The sequence below is a fragment of the Drosophila elegans genome, unplaced genomic scaffold (assembly GCF_018152505.1).
Source record: "Drosophila elegans isolate 14027-0461.03 unplaced genomic scaffold, ASM1815250v1 contig_476, whole genome shotgun sequence".
Lineage (NCBI taxonomy): Eukaryota > Metazoa > Arthropoda > Insecta > Diptera > Drosophilidae > Drosophila > Drosophila elegans.
The window spans coordinates 8,571,491-8,584,757 of record NW_024545863.1 but is presented as its reverse complement, the minus strand read 5'-3'; positions in this window follow the sequence as shown (position 1 = coordinate 8,584,757).

The window sequence follows — 13,267 nt, the reverse complement described above, 5'->3', positions numbered from 1 at the left end:
ATTAACTTGTTTGAACAGGTGTGAAAAAGTTGTCAGCGCGGGGGGCGGGGGCCTGGGGGATCGGGGTCCGGTAATTACAGTTGGCCAACTTTTCAGAAGCTGGCCTTTGTCCGTCTCTCATATTTGCATAAAGCAGCGGTAGCAATATTGCAGACACAGCAGCAAAATCGCCGCCTTTTATGCATTCTGCAGTGACACTCATCATGGGATTGGGGGAAGAATGGGGATTCGAGTGGGGATGGGGATGGACAGCGACTGCCACTGCGACTGCGACTGCAGACCTTGCAGAAATTAAAAATTCCGATCGGAATTCCCCGATAAGTTGTCGCCGCAGAAACAATTAAATATCGCTGGCGTCGTCCACGACACGATTGGCATTTGTTATAGGCGCCTCGCTGCTCACAAATGCGTACCAATTGGCGCTACATTTGGCCACGGATCTGAGCCACTGGCACCTCTGATACACCAGTATGCCAGCACCATAGGTATAGGTACCTCCAGCTCCAGCTCCAGCTACGTGACCGATCGCCGTTCGCGATACGCTGCCACCGATCCCAGGCGACTATTTCGGGCTTGGACTTGGGTTCGGGCTTGGGTTTGGGCTTGAGCATTGAAACTCCAGGAAGACGGCTGGCATCCGCGACTCCGAGACAGGCGAGTCAAAGTGTCAGGGCGCCCGCCGTTGGAGCAATGGAGCGGCGGATTTGCCGTTTGACTGATGATCGTGATTAGGCGGCGATTGGAGACCCAAGAGCTGGGAACTGAAGCCCCGACTTACCGAACCAGATCAAGCACAGAAAAAAATGATCACTTAAAGTTGTCTAATTTACAGTCCCTCATTTTTTTAATGATTATTTAACCCAGATTTTATGTTCAATTTAAATTGCTTAAAAATAAGTTTGTATGGTTTAAGTCGATCTATACATATGCATGATGTAACAATTAATATTTAATTAGAGTTCTGTGTTTTTTATGTATAGTAATATTGCTAAATGTTTTGTAGGACTAAACTGCGAAATGTCTTCTGATAAATTGTTTCAGCTTAGTGTCCAAAATTGTTACGTTTTCGCTCTGCAGATTGTTAACTATTTAAAAAACTCCTAACTTTACTTTCTTATCCCTTAGTGAATTATAAAGAACTTGATTTTGATAAATTTTCTGCTCTGTGCACTTAGTGCGCAGCGAACCCCTCTTGCAGATTTGAGGCCCGTTCTAGGGGCGGGAACCGGAGATCAGCCAGGTTCATTAAGCGAACGCTTTGTATAAATTATGCTAATGATGCTCCAATTGATTTGTAATAAAAATCCAAAACGTTGCAGCCATAAGATAAATATGCTCGAATCACGCACTCTCCCGGGCAGCGGATCGGAGATTGGAGAACAGGAACCGCCATGTGGCAATGTGGATCGGGAAACCGGGAAGGGAGAAATGCTGGAGACACTTGCATGGGGATGTGGATGGTTGGGGAGGAGCATCTCCTCCTGGTGCATGTTATGTGTTATGGTGTGTTGTCCGCCTGTCGTCGCCGTTGTCCCCCAGCGGCGTTTTTAGTGTTGCAGCTGCAGCGGCAACATCGCAACAACGCAACATCGAGGCGACATGGCCAAGTTTACATAATTGGAAAGCTGGCGCATATGCTGCCGCCCCCACACCTCACCACCTCCTCGACCACAGCCCATCCACATACACTTCCAGTTCCGATTTGGTGGTGCAGGATTTTCCACGCGGCAGACAAGTTCAAGTTGCCGGCTTTGAACCCTTTTACCAATTTCGCACACTCTGCCATTTCGACGTTGCCGTGGCCCAGCTGCTGCAATTAATGCTCCATGTGGGCTGAGGATTCAGGACTCAACCCACTCATACATCCACCAGCTCCATTTGATCCCCCTTCCCCTCCAATTCCTCATCCTCATTTTCTTTCTCAGCGATGTGTGTGTGCAAAATTGAGAAAACATGCCTAATTTCGTGTAATTGCTATTTGATTTATTGCAATCTACAAAATTTGACTTTTGGCGCAGTCTGCGCTGCCATCGTCAAGTTGCTGGGAAGTTGTGTTTTAACCCTCCTCCACTCTTCCCTCGATTTCTGGGACCACATAGCTAGTGTTTACTGTTAGTCGTGGCTTGTGGCCTCCGCATGTGCGCGGATGAAGACGTGCCACCCACCCAGATGTTGGCAACATTTTCTAATGAGTAATTTGGCCAACGGAGCTGCCATGTTAATGATGTGCGTGAGTGGGTGGTCGGGTGGCTGGATAGCTAGATGGGTGGTTGGCTGAATGGTTGGGAGTGGGTGGGAATGCGTGATAAGATTTCAGAGTCGAGTAATCGCCAGTCCAAGACAGCTGCGGGCCAAGACATAGCGCCTGTCAACCAACTCTGCTGGCCAAGGAGCACGGCCAAGCAACTAATAACGTTTCCATTACAGTCGGGCCAAGAACTATAGAGTGTACTCCGTAGTGGGGATGATTATCCCAACGAGCCTTCCATGACAGTTTATTACAAAATTACCCGACATTGTTTTATTACAGCGGGCAACATGTTTGCTTTCTTTTGTAGTTTTAATCTATCAAATTTCACAAGCATTTACCATTTACACGGTTTATTCATTAAAATCATAATTAAATGTGAATAAGGGTCTTTATTAAATTGTGTAATTGTCTTATAACATATAATTATTTGAGTTTTTAAATACGGTAAACCTGTTTATGTTTTAAAACTTTTATAGTAAAAAGCTTTTAAGACTATTTTGTAATTGTATAAGGGCCAAGTATTGCGGATTTGTTAGCTAGGAATTTATTAACTTACACGTGTCAATTTAAGCATTTCAGTACTCCTGCGCTTAGTTTTGGGATTGATTTAATTACTTAACTATAATTATTTTTCAAACTTTACTATTCAAAATCCAATGTACGTGTATATAAAGGAAGTGAACCAACCTCCTTACCGTTTCTAAAAGCTTCACAAGCAATACCTTGCAGTCGAGTGTTGCCACCCAGTGGTGCCGCTGATATGTGGTGTCCTAATGAAGCCCACCTATATGGGCATAATGCCCCCCGCCCTTATCCCGTTCCATAAAAGCAGCCCAGGTAGACAACTCCTTTTGGCCATTAAGCTGGAAAAGTGCTCGTGTCTGATGACTTTTTGCGCGCGTTGACAATTTTCCTGTGTGATGTGCCCAAGATTGATGGCCTGCAATTATCGACGATGAGGTAATTTATACATGCAAGTGTGTGTATCAGAGTGTTCGCGCCTTGTCACGCCCTCAAACACATACATACGTACATACGTACCTTTCTGAATTCGCAAGCTGTGTGTTGAGTGTGTGTGAATTTAATTAAAATGAAGTGCAGTTCCATATTTTATGCAGCAATTGGAATTAAAATTAAAAACTAAATATCGATTTCGAAAAGGTCAACCACAAAAGGCAAGCGGCGAGGTGAAGTGGGGGGTAAAGGGTTAAGGGTTAAAAGAAAGTGCGCAACAATACACACACATATGTATGCATATGAGTCGGTGTGGCAATAACACAAATTACGCAACATATGGTGCCAATGATGTTGCCCTTTTTGACGATGTGTGCGTGTGTATCTGTGTGTGATTGCGGCACAATCCTTTTGCCTGTCAGTGATTTTAATGCCTTTATTTCTCCGGCATTTCCTTTCGCCCTTTTGGCCCATCAGGCTTTCTTCCCTCGCCATTTGGCTGCTCCTTTTTTCCACTTTCGACGGGCTTTTTACTTTTTTAATCTCAGGTGACGCCGCCTGGGTGTCGTAAATCAACCTCACCACCAGCAGACGGAGAAAGGGGTTGACTTTTCCACACCCTCTTCTTTCTTTTTCCTGTGTGTGTGTGAGAGTGTGCGATAATTGAGTTGTGAATGCGTGTTACAAGAATCTCGAATATATCTCAATACATGCGAAAAAACACAATATATTTTGAAATACAGATTTAGCAAATATGCATATTACTTTAATATATTTTATTTTTATACAAAATAATTCAACGAAATTTTGAATTTAATGAGAAATAATAAAAGAATTTTCTCCGAGTGTGCATACAACTTTTTAGCCGGCGTTCTTGATACATATATTGATATGCGGCACAGGAAGCTGCGAATTATCGGTTAATGTATATTGGGCACTCCGATAAGAAGAACAATGGGGAACATCCTCGCCACTCAATGCTAATTTCCGCGAACATCCTTTGCACCACCCGCGGTGGCTCTTTCATTTTGCCATTAGTAGAAATTTCACTTTGTGTTTTTCGGGGAACCGAGGCCATAAAGAATTATAAAACGTCTTAATGGTCGCATAACAATTTCAACAATGAAAACCCGCCCCGAGAGGCGACACTAATCGCCAAACGAAATGAAATTTACACAAAAGTTTTCCCCTTTCTCGGTGGGGGAACTGGGTTCCCCCCTCACTCCCGAATTCCATGCCACTGACAAAGGCCAGAGATGGTCCTTAATTTTTGTGTATCCTGGCTCTGCCAGCGGAAAGTGTTAAACATGTCAGGGAATTTGTTTATTGGACTTTGGTGGGATCTTACGCTCGGCTGGGGTTTCTTGCCACCAACTCGGAGATGGGCATCTGTTTGCGGCCAAAGTTCTGGCCTACTCGCAATTTCTAATTAGCCGGCTGCGAGTTTAATTAAAATTGAACATCGGCATCTCGCGGCATCTTAGTTTGCGCACTTAGGCCAGGTGGCCAGAGCGGATTTCTTGCTGCTACGCTAATTTTTAATTAGCGAAAATTGCACAAATTTCGGAGTAGCTCAACCTACGCTTTTCCACCTTTTTACACTTTTCAAAATGGCCGCCAGCAAACGCCATTACAATTAGTATTGCATACTTTCGAGGGTCGTACATAACCTCAAAACGAGGGGCTGGCAAATGGCATTAAATAAAACTTAATTGACAATTTGAAGAGCCTGCCGATTTGGGGAAGCAGGGGGTTGCCATTGCACCAGTCAATTAAACTCACCGCCACCAGCAACGAGAACAACGTATTGACTTTTGCATTTATTTGTGAAAATTCCAACAAACTGCACAAATTAAAAACTGAATCGACAATAATTTAGCACTTCTCGGCATTTATCTGGCCGTTTTCAGGGTTTAAGGATCCACGAGGGGGGAGTGGCAGCCAAACAAAATGACGTTTTAACGCTAACTGACAGCTCAAGTTAAAAATGTCTGCTTATCGAATTGAAAATTATTTAAATATGCGTTGCTAATTAGGTAGCGAACAAGTCCGCAGTTTTCAGTTTGCTTAGAGGGGAATGTCTATCCAGGGATGGGATTTGTTAGTAGGAAAAGCTAAAGCTAGATGAAAGGGTCTATAAATATAGTTTCATTATTGCTTTGTGTCGTCCATATACCTTTTTGTTAAACATACTAAATTAGTTACCAATAAATCTTCATCATATGTTTATAGAACATTACCTACAAGAGCATACTATTATTTGGATAATTCTTAATATGAAATTAATTTTTCCTTAATATTTGATTTCCTAAAATATTATTAATGACGCTGGAAGAGTAAGACCCTTATTGTTATTTGGTTAGTGTATAAAACTCAGGGTTTCACAGACGTATCCAAACTTTTTCGGCCAACATTCGGTGGACATTTGGAGTTCTCCAAATGTCAATTTAGGGACAGGATATACGCTAAAGTTTAATTATGCAAACAGTCGGAGGCAGCACAACTTGCGGGGCAGTGGGAAAAGTCGCACAGTCGACCGAAAATGATATACAACTAATTTATTTTCAATTTTCGGAAATCATGAACGCTATTAAAATGTTAGTTGTCCGACGGGGCAGAGAGTGGTCCGTAATCTGGCTGGTTGCATTAGAGAGAAGGCTGCAATGTGGCATGAAATTGACACAGGACACCACCGATACAGCAGTGGTGCGCATGTGGTTGGCTAGGTGGATGCGTTGGGTGGTTGGGGGGCCGAGTGGTTGGTTCACTGGAGTTCAAAGCAGCGGAGTGGGAACGGTGGCTTTTTATTTTTGCATTAACAGCAACAAACACGACAATGAAATGACAACTGAAATGTCCGATACGCAAATAATATGCAATTTTATTTTATTTTAAACAAAGGATGAGCACGAGTGGGTGGAGTGGGTGGATGTGGAATTGGATGTGGATCGGATTGGATTGCTGGCTGGCTCTGGCGGACGGATGTTAACTTCCACTTAAATGGCTGCGCTTCCGCTTGTCGTTTATTTGGCTTTTTAATATAATGTACATAATTTTTCAATTTTTATTTATATGCCTGTGTTTATGTGTGTGCTTTTCATTTGCAGCCGCATTATCGGACCATGTCGAATAATAATAATGCATAATAATGTTGCATTTGCCGCCGATTCGGATTCGAATTGGGATTGGGATTGGTATTTCTCTGCTCGCAAATCAGACGTCAGCGTTTTAACATTTTTTCTGCTTAATTTCGCAATTTTTTTCCACAAAGAGCTGCACTCCTTCGGATGGTCACTGGTGTCCGCTCCCCAATTTGCCGACTTTTCCGCCTGACATTTCATTTGCAGCTGTGTGCGTGAATATATGAGTTGCATGTGCAGCCCGACAATCACAAACACAATGACATGTCGCATTGTTTATGAATTTCAGCCCCTGGTGACAGACAAAATGGCAGCAACAACAGCCAAAGCCCAGTGCCACAGCAGCTGCGCTCCGCTCTTCAATTAAATATGAAAATTTGTCAATTATTTTGTGCAACATGCGACATTTGTTAAATTAATAATTATTTCTGTTCGACTCTGCGCCGAGAATTAAGCTCTGCCTTGGCCCCAATTCGAATTTGGCAGAGCGACAGTCAAATGACAAATTAAAAGACGATTCTTTATTAACCTTTAATTCGACAGTCAAATGACAAATTAAAAGACGATTCTTTATTAACCTTTAATTCCCGAACAGACCACCTGAAGTTGATAATTAAACTAGGGAAATTTTGTCAAGTTTTACAAGATTAATAAGTTGAGATGGATAAAAATTCCGGATAAAATTGATTTTGTGAATTAGTTCTCAAAACAAATTGTTTGCTAAGAAAATGCTTTATACCAGGCAGAATATAATTCAGTTAAATAATAATATGAATATTTAATGTATGACTTTTAAAAAATTTCGTTTTAAATCTATAAATATCATATCATGTAAAATATGGCACGCCCTTCAGCGAGCTCTGCGTGATGTTGCAAAGCCATTGCATTTCTTTGCCTCCCTCCAAAGGCTGGCGCCACCGCCCACCCACAGCACCACCTACGGCACCACCCACTGCAACTTCCACTGCAACGCCCACCCACTCGTGCACTTCTCCCCCAACAACTCTGCACTCATATCTCCCCGGTTTTCCCACTTCCACGTCCATTTCCATCCAAGATTCCGAGTTGGAGTCGGCGACGCGACGTGCCTAAAAAGAAATTTCGCTTGTTTTGGCATTGCCGCTTGACATGCGCTGCATTGTTGCCAGTGTTTTGCTGTTGCAAGTCCGATGTTGTGCGGCATTGTGTGTGTGGCATTTAACACTATCAAGAGTCAAAAGTGCGTAGTGTAGGGCTTGCAGGGAAGTGAGGCTTGGGGAGCGGGATGAGGGGTCTGAAAAGAGTGGAGCCAAAGTTAACTCAAAAATGTTTGCATGTTGCGTGCCACGCAAACATTCTGCACCACCTACTCGTGACTGAGGGGGGAACTAGTGGGGAAGGGGGTGATGTTCAGGGGCGTGGGTGGGGGGAAAGGGTTGCCTTAAGGGGGGCTCCGGGGAAGACACATTTGCATGCAAGATTGGGCGCGCGCGCATGTCCAAAGTGGCGTCGTTGTTTGTTGTTGCAGTTGCTCTGGGCTACGAAGTCGTCCTCTTCACCAAACCCCCTCTTTGAGCCCGCTTTCAAGACCTCCCTTTGAAAGCAACTATTTTTGGTGCTTTTTGCCCTGCTGCAGCAGCTGCGTTTTGCGATTGGCTGACTTGGCCTGCCCTTTTGGCCATTTTCGTGTGCATGTTGATAAGCCAAGTGACCCCCGCTTTCCGCTTCTCTTTCAAAACAAGACGACATTGCCCAGTCTTACACCCCTGAACCCCCTTTCTATGCCACTTGTGTGTTTGTGTGTGTGCCAGCTGCTTTTGTGTGACATTCAATCAGAAAATGGCGTTTTCTTGTCAACGTCTGCCATCCTCAGAGACCCAGTCCCTGAGTTCTCAGTCAGAGAAGGAGCAAAGCCAAAGCAGCCGGAACAGTTGGCGAATGTCACGCCCACGTTTCTAGCTTCTTCTGCTCCTCGGTAACCCCCTTTCCGTCCGGACGTGTCCACGTCCATGTCACAACAAACGCCAGGCTCCCAACAATAAGTCAAATGAACAAACAAACAAGAGCCAAGGCTGAAATAACCTTGGAAATCGAATCTTAGATGCTCTTGGACAAAATGATGAAGTAATTATCATTTTTTATAACATTCAAATATATCTCCTTTTACATTTGAATATTTCTTTAAATCAAACATTTAACATATGAAGCTTTCTTTTCCCTGCTTATTTATTTTTTTATAATTTAAGTTTATTACCCGTGTTGAATTAACTTTGTAAGCCCATGTTTCCAAATTTATTAGGTTTGAAAAGAGATTTAAAGTCAACAAATTTTTTAGTTACTATAAACATATACATAATCTTAGTTCAAATTGAAATAACATTTGTTTGATGTAATCTAGACGGCTATGTATTTTCAGAGAACAAGTAACGTTACGAATTTCTCTTAAATGTTTATACCCGTTCTAGATAATGTTTTGAAACCATCCAAAAATAGTTCTCCATTGAGAAGTCGCTTCACTTGCTTATTTCACACTATTCAAGCAATAATTTACAGCCACCTCATGGCACACTTCGTTTGCCGTTCTTCTGTTAGAGTATTCCATACTTGATGACTTCTGTTGCTCCAGAAAGACACGAGGCCAACATCCAAACTGAAGGCTTGAGGAGATGGTGCCTCCAACGAGGGGCAGGCTCCCTCAACAATGTCAACTGGTGCTCGTAAAAATGCACAAAGTCCAAGAAATGTCAAATAATTTTAGCAACGATATAAACCCATTTCATGTTTACGACGAACGTTCGCCCGCCTCGCTGGCCAAATGCACATGATGACGAGACGACGCTGGTGGTGGTGCAAAATTTGCATGGGCCACGCCTCCCACACCACTCGCCTCCCTCCGTTCATGTTCCCCATGAGGAGGCGTCGGCTTCGTTGGTGCTCTTGTGTTTTCTAATGTCCTGTCATGTACTTTATGAGATGTCGAGCGCCAGCGCAATGCCAAAGATGGTTGGGTCAGGAAAGTGGTGCAGGGGCAGAGGCAGGGGCAGAGGCAGGGGCAGGGGCAGGGGGTAGTGCAGCACTCGGAGGCAGGGCTTGGGGCAGGAACCGTGCGCGTTATCGTGTCAAAATGAGGGACAAACGACAACGACAAGAACCAAACGACACGAAATGAACGGGCACGGCCGTAGGATCGCCCAGTCCTCGACAGAACGGACATATTAGAAGCCTCAGTCCGCCTTTGGCTTGGTATCTCTACACTCGAAACTAAGAGCTACCTAATGTCTTGCAAAAAACTACATATTTTTCAATTTTAATTTCTTAAAATAATAATTAGTTATGGGCCAAAAATTTTAAATGTTTATTAAAAGACTTTTAGCCTAATTTACCTGTTAGGAAAGACATTGCAATATTTTTTTTACCATCAGGTTTATTATTTAAGAGCTTTGAAATTAAAATCTTTTTAAAACCGTTTGGCTCTAAAAAATGTCAAGTTTTCTAAGTGTACCCCTTTCAATCCCCCTTCACGCCCTGACCCACTCGCTTTGATTGTTGGTTTTCGGCTTCGGCTCATTTCTCTTAGGCTCGCTGGCCGGCAATCTCATCAGCAGCCGCCTGACAGGAGCACAAGTGCAGCTTGCAGGCAGGGGTGAGCGGGAAAAGCCGGAAAAGGAGGAAAAGCAGCTGGTGCCATCGCATTAGCTTAATTTGTGTGGGAGGCGTCATTAGAGACAGGCGCCCCATCAAAAGAATCGGACGTGAAAGAGCATCAGTCCTCCAAAAGGGGCTTTTCGGTGAAGAATGAGTCAGCATCGTCATCAGACGAGGATGGGATTGAGGGATAAAAGTGCAGGGCTACTGGGCTCAAAGGTACTACACTGGAAATAATATTTTCAAAAAACATAGAGTTTCGTAAAGAGTTGAAGTTCAGAAGAGTATGTGACATATTCCAATCAATGCAAATGAGTCGCTTTGAATGATTCAGCAGACAATGCGAATTCCAGGGGTAAGGATCAGATATTCATTACTTGTCCCTGCTTTTATATTGAGTTCTTCTGGTCGCTTTCTTTTTGCGCTCTAAATCGCACAATATCCCATTTGGCCCTCCCCTGAGAAAACTTCCTGGCCTCAAAACCAAACCACCCACGCAATATTCAACTCAAACCGCCGCCGCCTGTCAACTCTCATATACAATTTTTGTTTATTTTAGCAACTGATTTATGCATGAGATAAAGCAAACTTTGTAGACATTCTAAAGCAGAGCTCGAAATAGCAACTTCCATTTCCCCACCAGTCGGCAAGGGAAAAAATTGTATATTGGAGCCCACAAAATATGCATAATATTTGATAATGCTTTCAGCGAAATGTCCTTGTTCTTGTTATTGTTGTTGTTGTTGCTGCTCTCAGCACATTGGGGAGGGGCATAACAGGGACGGCGGAAGGCAGAAATTTACTTTCAGCCAGCAAGGAGTTCTCGATCTTATCAAAGGCGCCATGTGAGCATAAATTTCGAGCTGCCGCCGAGGCAGCAAACAACAAACAGCAAACGGCAAACGCAAACAGCCACAAAAGGTCACAGTCAATATGTTAAATCCTCCATTCGTAGCCCCCTCCGCCCCTGAACACACCACTTTCGAGAGGGGTACAGTCCAGGGCGGAGATTGAAATAGCCGCCCTACCAATTGTCAATGGGCGTGTCCAGTTGCTGCAAGCAAATTACAAGACGATACAACAATTATTTCCTAAGCCTCCAATGGAACACCTCCACCCTTCTCCTTGGATCCTTCTGGCATTGTTATTACTTTAGCTGAAGAGGCTAACTGGAAGCCGGAAAGTTTTGCGAGACCGAGCAATTAATACCAAAAATTACACACTTCCATTCGCGAAGCAGCCTGGGGGCAGGGATTTGAAGGGTCTGCACTGGGAAAAAAGCATCAGCTAAAAAGCAAACGGCTAAAACAGTTAAGATAATGTAAAAGTATATATCAATAGACAAGCGGCATAACATTTATTCAAACAAAAGGCTTGATCTTCTCAATATTCCAATAAGTGATTAAGAAAAACATCTTAGATCTCTAACATTTGCTACAGGTATAATTTAGTTGTGAATATATTGACAATAATAAATAAATTAAACTCAATTGGGTTGATTACATTTTGTTAGCAATTTTATTCAAACTAACTTTTTGCACTTAGTTCTTAAGTTTTTTCTTGGTGTTCCCGAACTACACGGGAACTGCCTACTGGTGACTGACTCACTGGTTACTGGTTAGTTGGTTGCTTAATCGCTGATTTCCTGCCCCATGGCAGGACCAAGTTCTGAAGTTCTGGGCGCCCGTTTCCGTTCGCACTTGAGTGATTCTGCCGGGGATTTGGGTTCTGGGTTCTGGATTCTGGCTTCTTTTGTTTCTGCTCGGCGAAAGGGACAAGCTCATAAATAAATATACAACACAAATAAATTCCGCAGCCATGGGTTGGCTTCTCATAATCAAGCGTTGTCTTTATCGCCGCTAAGTATCTGTATCTGCCCAAGTATCTGTGTCTCACCCCTTGGCTGCCCTTTTGGCCGCCTTTTGTCTTGACCTTAATGTTAGGAATCCTCGAGTCCTCGAATCCACGAATCTGCGGAGCCAGTGAAGCGTCAAGGTGTACCAATTTGCAGGCCATGCTTCACTGCGCCTAATAAGTTTTGCCAACCGCATTGGATTCCTTCCAATGCCAGAAAGTTGTCAGGCCAAATGAATAAATTTTGGGCAACTTTTCGATGGGGGTAGATGTAGATGCTTTTGATTTCCAACTTGTCGCCCGATTGTCACACGTAAACAAAGCTTCAAATTTGGCCAGGTCCGGGGAGTCAATCCGACCATCAGCATCAGTATCTGGCACCCCCCTCTGACCTCCTCTGCCCCGCCTTTTGGCCGTGTTCAGCAGCGTGCGAATGATTAATGGACGGTTAGACAAATGGAAATTGTATGAATTACATTAAAGTGTAGTTAGTTCGAATTCGGCAACTCGGGGTTTGGGTTTTGGGCTTTGGGTCTTGCGATGAAGAAGGGGTCAGAGCAAAGGGGAAAACCGAGCTGCAACTTTCCCAAATGCTTTTTTTTTTGCGGCGACTGTTTTAAAATGATGTAAAAGTTTCTGTGGCAGTTGCAAGGGACGGTGGTGGTTCGATTGCTGGGGGATCGGAAAGTGCAGAAAGTTTGCTAATGAAGAGGCAAAATCCGAATATTTTTGATAGGAAAAAGAAAACATTCTTATCCCCTGTCAGGTCTTGTAAGTAATTTGCAGTCTGTGAAAATGTGAAAATGTATGCCCACACCACCGATTTTCCTCTGAAATTACAGGGAAATGTAGGAAAAGAAACGAAATTCGGTATGATTTATGAGCTAAACAATTACGTGGCAAAGATGTTCCCAGGTAGGAGTATTAGACAAACGACAAGCTCTGGAAATGGAGACCCAACTGCAGTGAAAATTAAAGTCAAAGTCAAAGTCGAAGTCGTGGCCGGCAGCCCCTCAGCTTTAATTTCCGATTAAACCCAGGAAACAAAAAAAAACATATACAAAAAAAAAAACGAAAAAAAAGAAGCCAAGTGGGGCCAACGAGCAGAACAAACTGTAGCAACATAAGAAATTGGCAGCCAACAAGCGGACTGGAAACGGCCATTGCAATGGTGTATCACATAATAATAATAACAACCGGCGCGGCGGAGGAACAAACTGCAGGCCGGCCAGAAAACAACAAAATTATTACAAAAGCCAGAAGGGGCAGGCCGGCCAAACAGCTTTTGGGATCTACCAATGGCCAGGGCCAGTTCAGTTGAGTGGAGTGGAGTGGAGTGCAGTGAAGTTCTCTGGCAATTCCCTGCTGCCCTCGCATCGTTTTGGAAAATCTACCTTGAAGGTAATTATAGTAATTACTTCACGAATCGCAAGTAGTGAGCGTT